The 16,578-nt window shown below is 43.7% G+C and overlaps 1 long non-coding RNA gene across 1 annotated transcript in view; it reads right to left on the reverse strand.

The window, feature by feature from the left end:
* The window catches only part of LOC144766589 (uncharacterized), a 51,142-nt gene that overhangs the window by 7,445 nt on the left and 27,119 nt on the right, over nucleotides 1-16,578 (reverse strand). Inside the window, exon 4 of the long non-coding RNA XR_013597852.1 lies at nucleotides 11,781-11,825. This is a non-coding gene — a long non-coding RNA (uncharacterized LOC144766589). The remainder of the gene's footprint in view (nucleotides 1-11,780; nucleotides 11,826-16,578) is intronic.

A 16,578-nucleotide genomic window follows, 5' to 3' on the forward strand; every position in this document is an offset into this window, starting at 1 on the left:
GCCATAAACCTCGATGATGGTGGCACTAGGAGGTTGCTGGGGCCTAAGAAGTACAGAAAGTTCATCCTGGTTTTAAGTCATGATATCCCCTTGGCAGGACATTTGAGGCAGAACAAGACTTGGAACCGGTTGGTAAACCTTTTTTACTGGCCCCATATGTCTGAGAAGGAGGAGTTCTGTAGCTCCTGTGTGTCCTGTCATTCCAGTAGCAAGACAAAGGGCAAGTCAAAGGATCTCTTGATGCCACTGCCAGTTGTTCGGATTCCCTTTGAGAGAGTGGGGGTGGACTGAACTTCATTAAGGAATAAGTATGTCTAGGTGGTAGTGAATCATGCCACAAGATACCCGGAGGCAATACCCCTCAGAACAGACACTGCTTTTCCAGTGGCTAGTGCCCTCCTTGGTGTGTTCACCAAAATGGGGTTCCCCATAGGAGGTTGTTTCAGATAGGGGAACAGATTTCACATCCAGCTATCTGGAAGGGATAATGAAAGCATTGGGTGTTACCTACACATTCACCAATATCACAGCCTAATAGTCTGGTGGAAAGGTGTAATAAGACCCTGAAGGACATGATCAATGGGTTGTCTGACAAACTCATGAGAAGAAGGGATGTTCTCCTCCTATGACTACTATTTGCCTACAGGGAGGTGGCAAAAAAAGGGATTGGTTTCAGTCCCTCTGAGCTGTTGTTTGCGAACCTTGTAGGGGGGGGGCATTCTGCCTGCTGATAGAGTCTTTGAAAAAGCTTCTCAAAGAAGCAAAGGACAATGTGCTGGACTAGGTGCTCAGCCTAAGATCTCACATGCAGAGTACATGAGCAAGGCCAGCCAGTAGCTCATGAAGCACTGGTAAGATCAAAAGGCTCTCATGTCCGAGTATACTCCTGGACAATTGGTAAGGGTGTTAGAGCCGGCAGCTCATAAGGCCCTGGATGTCAAGTGGACTGTGCCCTATCCAATCATTGAGAATACTTGGTCAACCTTAACATACCTAGGAACCCTCAGAGGGACCTGCATGTCAACAGATTGAAACCTTACTATGACAAGGCAGAAATGACCATGGTACTGGTAACAGATGAGGAAGAAGAGGAGGACTCTGAACCAGTGCCCAACCTCCTCTCCAACAATGTGGAAGATGGGTCAATGGAGGGAGTTGTACACTCCCCCAAATTGACAGACCAACAGCACAGAGACTGCAAGCAGGTGCTAGCGCAGTTTACTGGTCTTTTCTCTTTGACAGCAGGTATCCCTGATTGGTGAGTGCACCACATTGACACTGATGACAGCCTACCTCTCCAAAATAAATTGTACAGGTTGTCTGACCATATCAGAGCCAGCATCAAGGCTCAGGTAACTAAGGTGCGGGTATTGGGGGTAATTGAGGCCTCTGACAGTCCATGGGCCAGCACAGTGGTTCTGGTGCGTACACATGGCCCCCAGGGAGGAAAGGAAGAATTAAGGTTCTGTGAGGACAACAGAGTCACTAAGAGTGATGTTCACCCTATTCCTAGAATGGATGAGCTCATTTATATGTTAAGGGCTGCTAAGTATCTGAGTACATTTGATTTGACTTCAGGCTACTGGCAGATTGCCCCCAAACGAAGGAGCAAAGGAGAGGTAAGCATTTTCCACATCAGAGTCACATTTCCTGTTCAAAGTAAAGTCCTTTGGCTTAAATAATGACCCTGCCACATTCCAAAGGCTGGTGAACAAGGTCCTGTCTGGGATGGAGCAGTTTAGAACAGCTTATCTTGAAGATATAGCTGTGTATAGTTCCACCTGGGAGGAACACCTAAACCACCTGAGGGAAGTGATCCAGGCCATGTAGCAGGCAAATCTGAATATTAAGGCCAGCAAGTGCCAAATATGACTGAGTTCTGTGGTGTACCTGGGTCACTTGTTAGGTGGAGGCCATGTACAACCTCTCCAGGCCACAATCCTAACCATTTTGGATTGGACAGCTCCTACTACCTAGGCACAGGTCAGGGCATCCCTTGTTCTGGCTGGGTACTATAGAATATTTGTTCAGAACTATGAGACCATTCTGGCTCCCCGTGACAGAACTTACTTCTAGGAAGAGGCCAAATACAGTGATCTAGACTCCAGAGTGTCATAAGGCCATTGACACTCTGAGAGAGTCTATGTGTTCAGCACCAGTGTTACATGCCCCTGACTATACAAAGGAATTTGTGGTTCAGAAAGATGCTTCAGAACAAGGGATCAGGGCAGTTTTGGCACAAGTAAAAGCAGAGGGCCTTGATCAGCCAGTTGCCTTTATTAGCAGGTGACTTATCCCCAGAGAACAAAGATGGAGTGCAGTTGAGAAGCCTTTGATGTGGTTTGGTCACTGAAAAAGCTGAGAACATAACTGTTTGATGCTCACTTTTGTGTTCAAACTCACCACGGAGCTTTAAGGTGCTTCAAGCAGATGAGAGGTAGAATGTCAATCTATTGAGGTGATACATTTCTCTACAGAGGATGGACTTGACAGTGAAACACAGACCTGGGGATGCCCATGCTCAGGTTACCAGAGCCCACATGCATCATCTCCATCATGAGTCCCCATCCTGGAGTGCGTCCAATAGACTTTTAAGGATTTGGTCAGTTGCATCCCAAAGACTATTGAGGAACTTTATGATGGGGTTCTGGACACTTTGAACCTAAAAGGAGACCTTCAGGAAGCAGCTCCTGAAGTTTGGAGAACTTTGTGAAAAAGCTCCGTGAAGTGACCGACCCAACGCAGAGAGTCAAGCCGGCTACCTTCAACCGCAACACCACATGGATTTCAGATTCATCGCACTGAAAGCTCCAGAGATCCAGACTTCCAGGATTTGACTGTAGCCTCGTAGAAAGTCAAGCTGGCGAACACTCATTGTGGAAGGTCAAGCAACGTTGGGAGAAAAAGCTCCAGAAAGCTTTCTAAGTGTGAAGGTAAAATTTCAACCAGGACTCCATCGTGGTCAGCCTCAAACTTAAACTTTAACTTGGACCCGGGCAAGGGCGACCAGATGTCCCAGAGTGGCGCCATGCGTTTTTAAGTACTACAAAGTGGTTAATCTTTATAAAATTCCTATCTCCCGTTCCCTACATTGGATTTTTGTTGTTCCGGTGTCTATTTTTTTATAGAAATATTTCCTTTTTGTATAAATAGGTGTGGTATTTGTATTGTGTGTTGTCTCTTACTTATCTGATGTATTGGTGTCTTTAAATGCTTTACACACCTGTGCCCTACGTTAGGCAGGACTGCTCGTTATCAGCTACCAAAGTTTGAGCAAGGAGCTAATTTGCTGAGACCTTTACTGGACCCTATACCATGTTGGTGGCCTTATTACAAGTGGTAGGTGCATACTTACTCCTACGATAACCCATTTTCGAACACTAATCAAATGTAGAGGATATAAAAGATGTGAAAAATGCCTGACTACTCAGTTACAATTGCAAAGCTTCGTGTTAAAGAAAATATAAATGCAAATGCTGTTGTCATGAAAAAAATAGTGGCCATTATAAAAATACTTCAAGCATAAGTCTGAAGCACACCCTCTGTTTGTCTTTTATCTGATTCTGTAACTTTTTATCCAGTTTAGCGTGCATGCACTCGAGTGTGCTCCGCTCCTTTTGCACACTAACATTATCCATATTTAAACAATGACCCGCTCTGTGCTGGTCATATACGAGTTGCACAGCCGTATACACATAGTGTTCCAAATTATTCACTTTAGCCATAGTTGTTCCATGTTTAATCCATTTTATTTCCAAACTTTCTCCTAACTTCATTGTCACGCCAGGGATACGAAATTCATTTCAGTTTCTGCGTGTAAGTGCCTCATGCTTGCCTATCCAGGCTTAAACATGAACATGTACTGAATCTCGAGTCCTCTGAATTGTACAAACATTACATCACACCCAATGCATTTCGCTTTACGCTTCTTCAGGGGTATCTACGATATAAAAAATTCACATGTTTCCATCGTTTTAAAAAAAATGCATTTTCAACATCTCAACATTGCCATTTACATCCCCTCCCCACTCTGTGTTTATAAAACACCTTTCCACTACACAAATGCTGTCTAATCCCCACCATGTGTTGTACTTGTTTTATAAAACCTTCCATAGATCCTGTGTCCTCAAAAATAATCTTTCCGTAACTCGAACGTAAATTGTGAAATACGCTGTCTCTTACCTTCCCCTACTTTTAAACAAATGTAATAATATAATCCCAGTGCCTCTTGAATCCCCGCTAACTTTAACCTTCTCCCTCTCATAATCCTCACCCACCGATCTCTTGAACCGTCTATACCCGTTCATACCTGATATCTGCCTTCTACAAGTCTCTTCCCATATTAGCCTCCGTTTCACCAGTCCACCTCGCAACTGCTCTTTTTTAAAGTTATGTAACCCACCCACCTGTGACTCCTTAGTGCCTTGTTCTCGTATCCGTCTTGCCCCTCCCCTTGAACTCCCTTCACCCAATCGTGTCACTCCCCAGAAAAACCATCAACCCCTCCTTGTTGCGTCACCCGTGCACGTTCCCCTCATCTTTCTAGGTAAATGTCCGTGAGATATTGGCATTTTGAAGTTATATAACAATGTCCCGTTAGAATGTCCACACGTGATTTTTGTTGATTCTTGCCATTAACTCAGTAAGTGATGCTCGGCGTGACTTTACTGTAATCCTTTGTGCTTGTCAGTTTATCCGCGGGGTGCTGCCAGGTTGGAACGGTTTTATCACGATACATCAAGCATAAGTCTGAAGCACACCCTCTGTTTGTCTTTTATCTGATTCTGTAACTTTTTATCCAGTTTAGCGTGCATGCACTCTATTGTGATCCGCTCCTTTTGCACACTAATATTATCCATATTTAAACAATGACCCGCTCTGTGCTGGTCATATACGAGTTGCACAGCCGTATACACATAGTGTTCCAAATTATTCACTTTAGCCATAGTTGTTCCATGTTTTATCCATTGTATTTCCAAATTTTCTCCTAACTTCATTGTCACGCCAGGGATACGAAATTCATTTCAGTTTCTGCATGTAAGTGCCTCATGCTTGCCTATCCAGGCTTAAACATGAACATGTACTGAATCTCGAGTCCTCTGAATTGTACAAACATTACATCACACCCAATGCATTTCGCTTTACGCTTCTTCAGGGGTATCTACGATATAAAAAATGCACATGTTTCCATCGTTTTAAAAAAAATGCATTTTCAACATCTCAACATTGCCATTTACATCCCCTCCCCACTCTGTGTTTATAAAACACCTTTCCACTACACAAATGCTGTCTAATCCCCACCATGTGTTGTACTTGTTTTATAAAACCTTCCATAGATCCTGTGTCCTCAAAAATAATCTTTCCGTAACTCGAACGTAAATTGTGAAATACGCTGTCTCAAGGGGAGGGGCAAGACGGATACGAGAACAAGGCACTAAGGAGTCACAGGTGGGTGGGTTACATAACTTTAAAAAAGAGCAGTTGCGAGGTGGACGGGTGAAACGGAGGCTAATATGGGAAGAGACTTGTAGAAGGCAGATATCAGGTATGAACGGGTATAGACGGTTCAAGAGATCGGTGGGTGAGGATTATGAGAGGGAGAAGGTTAAAGTTAGCGGGGATTCAAGAGGCACTGGGATTATATTATTACATTTGTTTAAAAGTAGGGGAAGGTAAGAGACAGCGTATTTCACAATTTACGTTCGAGTTACGGAAAGATTATTTTTGAGGACACAGGATCTATGGAAGGTTTTATAAAACAAGTACAACACATGGTGGGGATTAGACAGCATTTGTGTAGTGGAAAGGTGTTTTATAAACACAGAGTGGGGAGGGGATGTAAATGGCAATGTTGAGATGTTGAAAATGCATTTTTTTTAAAACGATGGAAACATGTGAATTTTTTATATCGTAGATACCCCTGAAGAAGCGTAAAGCGAAATGCATTGGGTGTGATGTAATGTTTGTACAATTCAGAGGACTCGAGATTCAGTACATGTTCATGTTTAAGCCTGGATAGGCAAGCATGAGGCACTTACACGCAGAAACTGAAATGAATTTCGTATCCCTGGCGTGACAATGAAGTTAGGAGAAAGTTTGGAAATAAAATGGATTAAACATGGAACAACTATGGCTAAAGTGAATAATTTGGAACACTATGTGTATACGGCTGTGCAACTCGTATATGACCAGCACAGAGCGGGTCATTGTTTAAATATGCATTATAAAAATACTACCATCTGAGCACGGCTTATGTACTATTATGTGGGACTATTTTGTACTAAGGGGCCGATTATGATGGCTGACGGACCTGAGTCCGTCCGCCACCCGGGAGAAGGAGGTACCGTCCGCAGGGGCAGAGGCGGTCACTCCGTGCAAATTAGGATGTGACCGCCACCCTGGCGGTCACATCCTGTATTTTTAACATTGCGGCGGGTGCTGCTTGAAGCAGCACCCGCCGCAATGTTAAAAATGTAAGCTGTGGATTTGCGTTCACAAAGCGGCAGGCACCGGGCGGTGCCTGCCGCTTTGTTCACGCAAATGCAGGGGGGTACCATAGGTACCCCCCATGTGCACCCCCTTCACCCCTGGGGGCCCGCAACGGGCCCCCAAACAAAAATCCGAATGCCTTTGCACGGCGGAAATGCCGCCGTGTAAAGGCATAGTACTCCAGACATCCAAATATGGCTGGCGGTGTCTGATTGACACCGCCAGCCATGTTAGTGCTTTTCCGCCGCGGACGGGAGGCGAGTGCGACGGAAAAGGTGCGGACGGAAAAAAGATCCCTCAGCCATCCTAATCTGGCGGGGGTCTTTTTTCAGTCCGCAGCCGTTTTCCCGCATCCTCCGGGCCGGCGGTGGCTTCCGCCGGCCCGGAGGATGCGGGAAAACCGATATCATAACCGGCCCCTATGTGTGGAGTACGTGATTATATGAGATTTAAAATGAGGCCTAAATGCCAGCATTTACAACAGAAACATCCCGAGTGCAGTACACGGTGTGAAGTTTTGAGGATTTTTTCTTTTAAACCGGGGCCAAATGTGTTCTGAAGACATGGTATCTGCAGAGATCAAGGGGAGTCGTTACAAATACGGTGGTAGTTAGGAGTGCTTGACGAAAATATTCAGTCAGTTTGCCTTTGTGCTAAAAAAGGGTGTTTAGGAGACTATTATGGCACTGGGTAGCGTTATGTACAAACTTACCATAATGAGACCTAAGGTGCTCATGTGGCAGCTTCCGATGAATTTCAAAATGTTGTGAGAATGGATGTGAACCAATCTTTTATCAAAGGGATTCTGATGGGAGATGTTTTTGGGTATCACATTCACATTGTATGCAGGGTCTGAGACAACCTGGAGTTGTGATAGAGGATCTTTGCTGAGTCAGTGTGCGAAAGTAAAGTGTTCAAAATTGAACAAATGAATAGTGGCCAATATAGTCCCTTGTGCACGTAGGGAACAAAAAATTGAACAGTTTTCACAAAGTTGCTCTAATGGAAAGGTGAGTGAATTTATTTAGCAAAATTTTGTTTGAAAGGGTCTCCTTCTCATAGACTACTTGATTTCAGAATTAAATGTACTTCTATTGGTTAAATGCTATCCAGGAAATATTGTCATTTAGTCCTTTGTCAAAGGTTTTGCGGTGGCAAACCCATGTCAGTTCATTTTGAAACCGGATGCATTCGGCATCACTGCTGGTACCATCCAGTGATCCAGGTTTCCCCACTTTTGGTCATTAGCTCTTTGCTGCAGAGAGATGAAGTGATTACTCATATATGTGGTCATTTTCTCGGAGCTGATGTTCCTCCAGCGTTCTCTGATTCGTGTCTTGACCTTTCTGCAGGTCAAGCCAATGTATCTTAATTTGCAGGGACAGGTGATTATATAAATTGCATGTGTAGTGTTGCAGTTTGTATGTCGTCTTAATGTCCATTTGAGATTTTCACTGAGTTGTAAGACTGTTGTCGCTTTTGTTAGATGGCACAACACATGTGCCACATGGGAAATCTCCTACCACTGGCTGCAGACTCCATGTAGTAAGGATTGTGTTTGTCTTGGTCCCTGTGGTTAGGGTTGTGTATGGACCAGCAGTTCATGGATATTCCTACTCCTTTTGTGGGCAAATCTAAGTTTGGGTCATTGTAAATTGCTGGATGTTAGTATACTCCAGTGTTTTTGGCCACTTACGAGGCCATCCTGTGAGTTGTCACAAATGTTAGGATGGTTTTATCCGAGGGTTCCAGAAGGTTTTCCCGATTTTGGTTCCTGGTTCTCTTCTGACATTTATGATATGATATGGGGTAATCTCTGTTTTGCAGATTTTCTTCTAGATCCTTAGCTTGTCTTTTATAAACGTGTATTTCACTGCGCTGCAATTTCGATGAATTCGCAAGAACTGACTATAGGGTAGATTTTCCCTCAGTGGTCATGGGTGGAAACTGTTAATGAGAGAAGACTATTCTTGGCAGCGGGTTTATAGTAATTTCGAGTTTAGAGACTTGTGCCTTCGGCATAAATTGTGACATCCAAGAAGTGTGGTGTGGTAATGTGTGATGTATGTGTGAGTTCGAGAGATTCATCATTTGTGTTTAGCCATTGGAGAATTTTGGAATGGTATCGGTTTGACCCTTCCAGATCATAAGAGTGTAATTTTTTAACCTTTTCCTGAAATGTATCTGGATTTTGAAGATTTGGAGCTGTGCAAAATGTATATGTCTTCAAAAGAACTGATGTAAAGTCCTGCCAGACTGGGGGCAAAATTGCTCCCCGTTGATGTTCTGTGGGTCTAGAGGTTTAAAGTGTCTACAACTCAAGAATGGTCTCTGGCAATTCTATTCGGCAGCACTCTAGAGTGAAGTGCCTAGGTGTGTTGAAGAGCCTGTTTTCTTTTTGGAAGATCTCCTCAATTATTTGCAGTGTGGCTTCCTGTGCAACACTTGTGTACAGGCTCTCGATGTCTAAGCCTACCAATGTATTGTGCTCTCATCATATGTCTGCTCTTTAAGATGGTTCAGGAGGTTTTGTATGTTCTTCAAGATTGTTGGGGTTTTCTGTACTAGTGGTCTAAGAAGTACTCCACAGCTTGTGACAAGGGTTCTAGGATTGAGGCGATGCTGGACACAATGGGGCGGCCTGGGGGTGGTGATTTGTTCTTATGCATTTTAAGCAACAAGTAAAAGTTAGGTGTTCTGGGTGTCTTCATCACTAGGAATTTGGCTTCCTTCTTGGAGATCCAGTAGTGAGTCTCTGCTTCTTCTACCAGGTTGCTGATAATTTGGTGTAGACTTGGGGTGCAATCCCTTATCAGGGGTCTGTAGAACCTATTATCAGAAAGCATATTGGTGCAGTGTGTCTTGTAAACACTTCTCTTTAATAGGACAATGCCTTTGCCCTTATCACCCGGTTTTATGCCCAGGTCTTGATTGGTTTTTATTCCCTCTAGGGCTTGATGTTCTTATTTTGGTTATGTTGTGGAACATCTTCTTTGGCTTGTTGGAATTTTCGACTTCTTTAAAAATAGCCTGTTTGCATGCGAAAACTTCCACTGGTATTGATGAGTTTCGAGGACAGAATGTAGATTTACTTCTTAAGTTGATGTCACCTTCTGTTTGGGGGACATCTTTGTCCGTAAAGAATGCCTTGAGTTGATTTTGCGTCAAAATTCCTCAATTTCGCAGTGAAGATATGGTTTGGCCTTAGTCCATCATCTAATTTTGCTGCAGCTATCCCTGTAACGCTTATGAACGGCAAGTGTTTGTGCATCACTCCCTGCCTGAATATCACAACCAACACTTCAGGAGTAGTCCCAGGCTGCCACACAATTGGACAGGCTATCCCTCTCCTCAAATAGCTACTTTTGTCAAGCATCTAACTTATCCATCATTGAAAAAGCTCTAAAAAACTTGCGCTGCAAAGCAGCTTAATTAACTCAAAGAAACCTCCTTGATGAAATTAAACGATGTTTGAGGCCATGCTGCAGGACTGAGATGACAATGCTACAAATAGTTGATGAGGGACCGTCCATCTTATACAAAGGAGAAGTGTTTCTTCTTGTTCCTCCTTACCCAGCAACACATGATACGGTCAATCATTTCTCCCTTCTTCAAGTCTTAAAATATCAATCGGGGCTCTAGAGGAACCTTCCTTCATCTGAATCTCTTGACGTTTGAATTTCAATTTGAAAGGCACTTGTAAAGCGCATGGCTACTGTAAGTCCTCCCAGCGCTGAGGAATCTGAGCTGTGAGTACTTCCTTTAGCTAGATGGAAATAGCAGTGTTTTCAGCAGTTTGCGAAAAACCAGATGGTCATCGTCCAGGCGGATATGGTCCGGAAGAGTGTTCCATCTTCTGGAAGAAACATAGGAGAATCGCTGGCCTCTGCTTCTGGTTTTGCGAATTCTCGGAATGGTCGCCAGGCGTTTGTTTCCAGAGCAAAGAGTTCTATTCAGATGGTAAAGGACAATGATTGACTGACTATTGAAGGATTTTTTACAGTCATGATCTTGTGGGTGACACAGAGGGCTTTGAACTGAATCCTCTCTGCGACGGGCAGCCAGTGAAGTGAGGATATGGGTCCTCGAGCTGATTCTCTGCGGGGGATGTTCAGGAGCCAGGGGGAACTAGGGGGAACACGGTTCCCCCTAGATCCCTCCTGAGCCAATTAAACATCTCTTTGCACGTATCTATGACACATAGCTGTATATTATACAGCAATCTGTATGGGAGGAGTGCTTGTAAAAAGTGAAAATCACTGACATACGCTCAATATCCCATTCCAACCTATCGTCTTTTACCACTATGCTTCTGTAGACAGATGCCTGCCTTATGAAAACCAGCACTGACCTTGCTTCTGATGAGACCAGTTCATTCCGTACTCTTCGCTGTAGAAGATCAGATCACATCTTTGATATCCTTATCACACTAAACTGGCTCCCAATAGAGGCCAGAGGTTTATTCAAGCCAATCTACACGGTACGTAAGGCATCCCATGAGGGGGCAGAAGACTATTTGGCACACAAATTAGTCAACACAGGGGTGATTTTACATCAGGAAACTGCTACTGTTACCCTGCTACCCTGATGTCTGGTTCCGACACACCACAAAGGGCATATCCTTCCTCACATGATGCTTCTAAGGATAAAAACCTTTAGGTCTATTCTTGAAAAGCATTTTTAGCAAAAGGGACCAGGTGGCTACTCTGTATTTGATTGGCAACCTAGATATATGTAATGGTGCCCAAGTAGCATAGTGGTACTTGTACTCTGTTCAAAATACCACTTATATCTGTGTAGGAATGAGTATCTTTGTCAATTATTGGACAGTCACATTTATGTTTGTATACTCTTTAAAAGAGGTTTATAGTTCCAGGCAGAGATGGACAGTAGAGAGGAAACTATTGTGAGGGGTCCATTTAGGCTACCTCAAAAATGAGGCCTAATCTTCAAATGTAAATCCTCTTACAGATGATCATATACATCAGTACAACACCGGATAAAAACACAAGCACAAAGTGTCTAAAAGTTACCACACAAAAGTACTGTCAGAAAAAAACTCAATAACAAGAATCTGACCAAGAGGCTCTCAGCATACAAACCTGTTACAAGTCTTTATCTCACAAGTTCAGTAAAGCCAGGTAGTAAAGAGGGTGGATATGTTTATCAAATACTTTGTGTAAGTAATCAGTACCTGGTGTAAAAAATAACAAATCTGGACGCAATAGAGATTTAAAATAAAAACATTACAAGATCAATGTTCCCCTTCATATAAATAAAAAAGGCTTTACCTCTTGGAGTCGTCTTCACATATATGTTATAATAATCAGATGCAGCTATAAAAGAAGGAGAGGAGCCATCACTAACGACATTACATCATCAAAAACCTAAACAGTGCCCAACCCACCATGATCTCTAAAGGTCTCAGAACTAGATAACATGAGAATGGTCAGGGATGGTTTTCTTCATCAACCACACCCAACGTCCTTACCTGATTGTACCATAAGCAATATCTACTGATTGTGATAGTCATACAACATTTTAAAATGCCAAAAGAAACAACACTAATATGGAAGCAAATATATGTAGCATCCCGGGTCAATAAGATTCTTAAAGCCATGATTGTGACCAAAGTCCTAATAATCAACAAAGTCCTTCTACCTGGAAACTGTAAGTGCTGATCCAACGTGTCAATTGACTAATGGATCATGAATACATCTTCGGTTGTCCTACTGGAAAGGATCTTGCTTTGCAGAAATAAAAGTTTTGAACAGATATATATGAGGCCCTTATCTATAATCCTCTGATAATGTAAAATAGACTTTCTTAACAATTCAATACCTAAATTATCTGCCTATCAGAAGACAGTATTTCCTGTAATCATTTTGTTGTAATTGTACTTTCAACCATGTCAATTTCAAAGTTTTATTTTTATTTCCAGTATGCTGAATATTCAGTTTTTTTACCTAGATGCTGTGCAAAGTTTCCACTTTGTGTAGTTTGAGAGCTTTCTCCCTAAAATGTTTTGCTAAAGAACTTACTCAGAAAATCTTTTTTCCATTGAACATTTTCCCTTTAAAAGTGGACTTTTGATGCCTTTTTCAGTACAAATTTAAACCTTTCAGAAGATTTCTTTCACAAGTTGCCATGAATGTCACTCTGGTGAGGCAGACACCAATTGAAATTACAGAGTTTACAGATAAATGGAGCAGGATTGAAGGGGAATGTTTCCACCTACTCTTAAAACATAGGCTCAGATTTTAAACATGTTTCCCTAGACGTATATTGCACAACATATTCTTAATCAATAAAATGTATTGTTCTGTTATGTAATGTTATAATTTTTTGAAAGCATACAGTACTACCCGAAGGTCTCTTGCCCAACACAATCTAAACAGTAAGTAGTTAAAGATTATTATCTGAAGCATTAACAGAACAAAAAGTTGTTCAGTTCTTTCCAAAAATGCAAAAAGGGGATGTTTCAAAGTTTAGGGGTCTCCGGTTTTTTTTTTAATAAGAGCTAATCATGTTCAGAGAAAATCTTCCCGCGCTACTAATATGATCAGCGATGTAGTAGTTACGACATCAGAAAAGATTACATTAGCGGTCAACATGTGCATGATTACAGCAGTGATCACCTTCTTGCTTCCAGCGTGGTTGCCAGCAGTAATAAAAAAATATGGAATGCTCTACACAGGTAATGCATAATACTATAATGGCAATGCCATTATAACAAAGTTAATAACATTTGTTTGATTTTTATTGCTCAAATATAATCTTTAAATACATTTTAGAAATTCAACAATTTTCCTCCAAAGATTGGCTTCTGAATTCTTAAAATACCAGCAGTATCACCAGTAGATCTGTATGCTGGAGCAGTCCAACCAATATGAAGCATAGCGCCAGCAACATGAAGAGGTGAACGTTTAGACCCTATGCAGTTTGCAAGGAGGCCAATGCCAATCCTGCACAGTCTTAAAGAAGCTTATTTTGAGGTGTGATTACCCAAAGCCTTTGTCATGAGTTCTCATGAGATCTGAGTAGTCATCCTGAGAGTATGACTTTTGCAGTCTTTGCCACTTAGGGCTGAGGGGGAGTTCCATATGCTTTGAGTGGAGTTAGATTATGGTGAGTTTATACAGGGCCTGAGATTAATGTTTTATAGTGGCCCCATGTAGGCAGGTGGAATCTTACTGCATGGTTGCCCCCACTTTTTTCGTGGTGTTTTGCTGGTTTTCAATGTAGTTTGGCTGGGATCCTGCTATTCAGGACCGCCGCCTATCTGCTTTCTCCCTAAAATGGATTCCATGTACTATAGGTACACTCCAGTTTGGTTACTGGTATACCCTTGTGAGTCCCTAGTATATGGTACACTAGGTACTAAGGGCAAAGGTACCCCAAAGACCTACCAGAGGATGCAGCATGTATTATGCCACCCCTGGGAAGCTTTCCAAATGCACCCCTTACTGAGATATAGGTTACCTATAGCTACCTTAAAATGGAGACATATCAGTCACCCCTATAACAGGCCTTCTCAATCCTGAAGGCAGGGTGCTTGGTTTCATGTGATGCCCATGCATGAGCAGAGCCCCTCTGCAGCCTTCGGAACCTATTGTCTGGGGCTGTTCTGTGATGCAGCCTGACCATATACTCTTAAGTGCATTATATCCTAGCAGTAAATGCTCACTTTGGGATGGCTGCATGGAAACATGTCGTGTTTGGTGTCAAACACTTTGGAATCCTACCCCCCCCCCCCCCCACCAGTCCTGGCAGGGAGGGGTAGAATTCCACTCTTCTAGAGGGGAGACATGTGCACACCGGTCTGCCCAGTAACTGTTTAAAAGAACCCTGGCATCACAAAATGGATACTGAAGCAGCAGACACGAGTCTGGCCTCCTGCTGCTGATGGAAACTCCGGCAGGGGAGGCCTGGACAATAGGTTTCCTGTCACAGGGAGGTGTAACTACCTCCCAGACAGGCCTTAGTGTATTAGGGCTGGGTGGGTGCACTCCAGGAGTGCTTTAAAGTCTGCACTGGGGGCACACTTGGTGTCCCTGTGCATAGCCCAGTTCAAGCCGGTTGCAGGGGCTACCAGCCACTGCTCTGGCATGAAACTGGACAAAGGAAATGTGTGTAGCCACCCCTCTTTCCAAACCCTCCCATAGGTGGGTCCCCAGAGTTAGTCCAACCCCTTTCTTAGGTATAAGTGAGGAACCCCTGGCAACATGAGTTTAGATATCCCTGGACGAAACTCCTCAATTGAATCCTGGAACTTCGACACTCTACTCAAGACTAGAGGACTGAAGAAATCTCCCTTGGGGTCAAGGAGTGACTCCCCTGCTTGGCAGGCACCAACAGAGCACTTGCCAGTCTGCATCTCCGAAGTTCCCGACAGACTCTGAAGTATCTGCAGCCCAGGAAGAGCATTTCCAGACTTCTCAGAGGCCGACCCGAGTTCCAACAAAGCTGAGACCCGCAGCCCTCGTGAGTGACGTGGAATTGGAACTCCTGGACACGTGCACAATTGCAAGTGCATTGACTTCTCGACATCTCTTGAAGTTGTGTTTTGGGTTACTTGCAGCCCAAGCCCCGAGCATCACCTGCACCAAAGATTGTGGGCCTACACTCCACGCTTGTTCCGTGGGCCCGCTTTTTGCATTTCCGCTCGAGGTTCCTTTGCGATCCCTAGTCCGTTGACTAGTGGGTCCCTGTGAAGGCAACTCTGATTTTCCTTGAGCTTCCCTGGTTGCGCCGGATGTGCCCTGACTCCCCACCAAGTGGTGAGTCCCTCGGACCTTGCTGGTCCTCACCGAAGCATCTTTCTCCTTTCTAAGTGGGTTGCCGTTGCCGAGGCTTGTTGGGTCCAATCCAGGCACCGACACCGCAGAACTCGACATCCTCCGTGGGACAGCTCGAATCCAGCTCCTGGTCATCGTCGACGTCTCCTGGTCATCGTCGACGTCTCTTGGTCCTCGTGGCTGAAGAGTCAAACTTCACCTCCTTCACCTGAAATCACCCAACATCGGTAGGCCTTCTTATATCGTGCCCCTGGTCACTGGCTAGTGACTCAGACTCTGTTCCCTCTGCTTTCAGGTTCATCTCATCTTCGATTCAGTCTTGGATCACTCTGGACACTTTCCACTTTGACGGCGGCAGCACTTTGCAGCAGATCACCTTCGGAAACGACAACGATTCCTGACACCAAAAGACACCTATGCCCTCGGCTTCCCTGGGTGAGGTAACTCGAGTACTCCGGTGCTCCTGTGGGTGTTGGCTGTAGAACCACATAAGTCTCAAGGGGTTTGCACAAAGTCCTCCTCTAAGTGTCCCTTTTTGTTTAAATTTCCAACAGTGACTTTCCCCATTGAAGTTAACGGCGATCCTCGGCTGTGTTCCGACACTGCACGCACCCCCTGTGGGTCCCCTGTGTCACTACCTTGGGTGGTTCCTGGTGGCCCCAGCACTTCTACAGACTCTAGGCATTGTGTCCAGCAAAGTCATGGTTCTTTAACAAATTTATTGATTTATGGTTTGGTACGCCCCTAGGGCTGAACATATATTGTGCTAATTTACTGTGTGCTATTATGTTTACTGTATGTACTTTTGCCTCTAGCTTCATAAAGAGACTAGAGGGATGTGTTTAGAATACATACATATAATTTATATATATACCTTGTGTGGTTCTCCTTTCATTTGGTCATTCATGAGATTATAGACTGGTAAAACAAGCTGCTTTACATTCCTTCAAGACTTAGCCTGAAAGCTGCTCTCCATAGCTACCACTAGGATAGCTTTCTATCAATGATGTCTTTAACCTACCATCAATAAGGGGTCGTTTGGACTGGTGAAAGGTGCCAACTAGAATAGTGGACAGCATATGCCAGGCTAACTTTGCACACCTCAATTCAACAAATGGGCATGTACTGGAGAGGGTGTCACATTGCATGGCTGCAGACCTGCCTTGATTGATAAGCGTTGCCCTTATCGAAATGTTTTGCAGAATTGGCTTTGTGCAAATTAATTAAGCATGGGCGGATTTTGCGAATTGGCAATCCGCGAAATTGCGTATTTACGGATTCGCAATCCGCA

Source organism: Lissotriton helveticus, chromosome 7, assembly GCF_964261635.1.
Source record: "Lissotriton helveticus chromosome 7, aLisHel1.1, whole genome shotgun sequence".
Classification (NCBI taxonomy): Eukaryota; Metazoa; Chordata; class Amphibia; order Caudata; family Salamandridae; genus Lissotriton; species Lissotriton helveticus.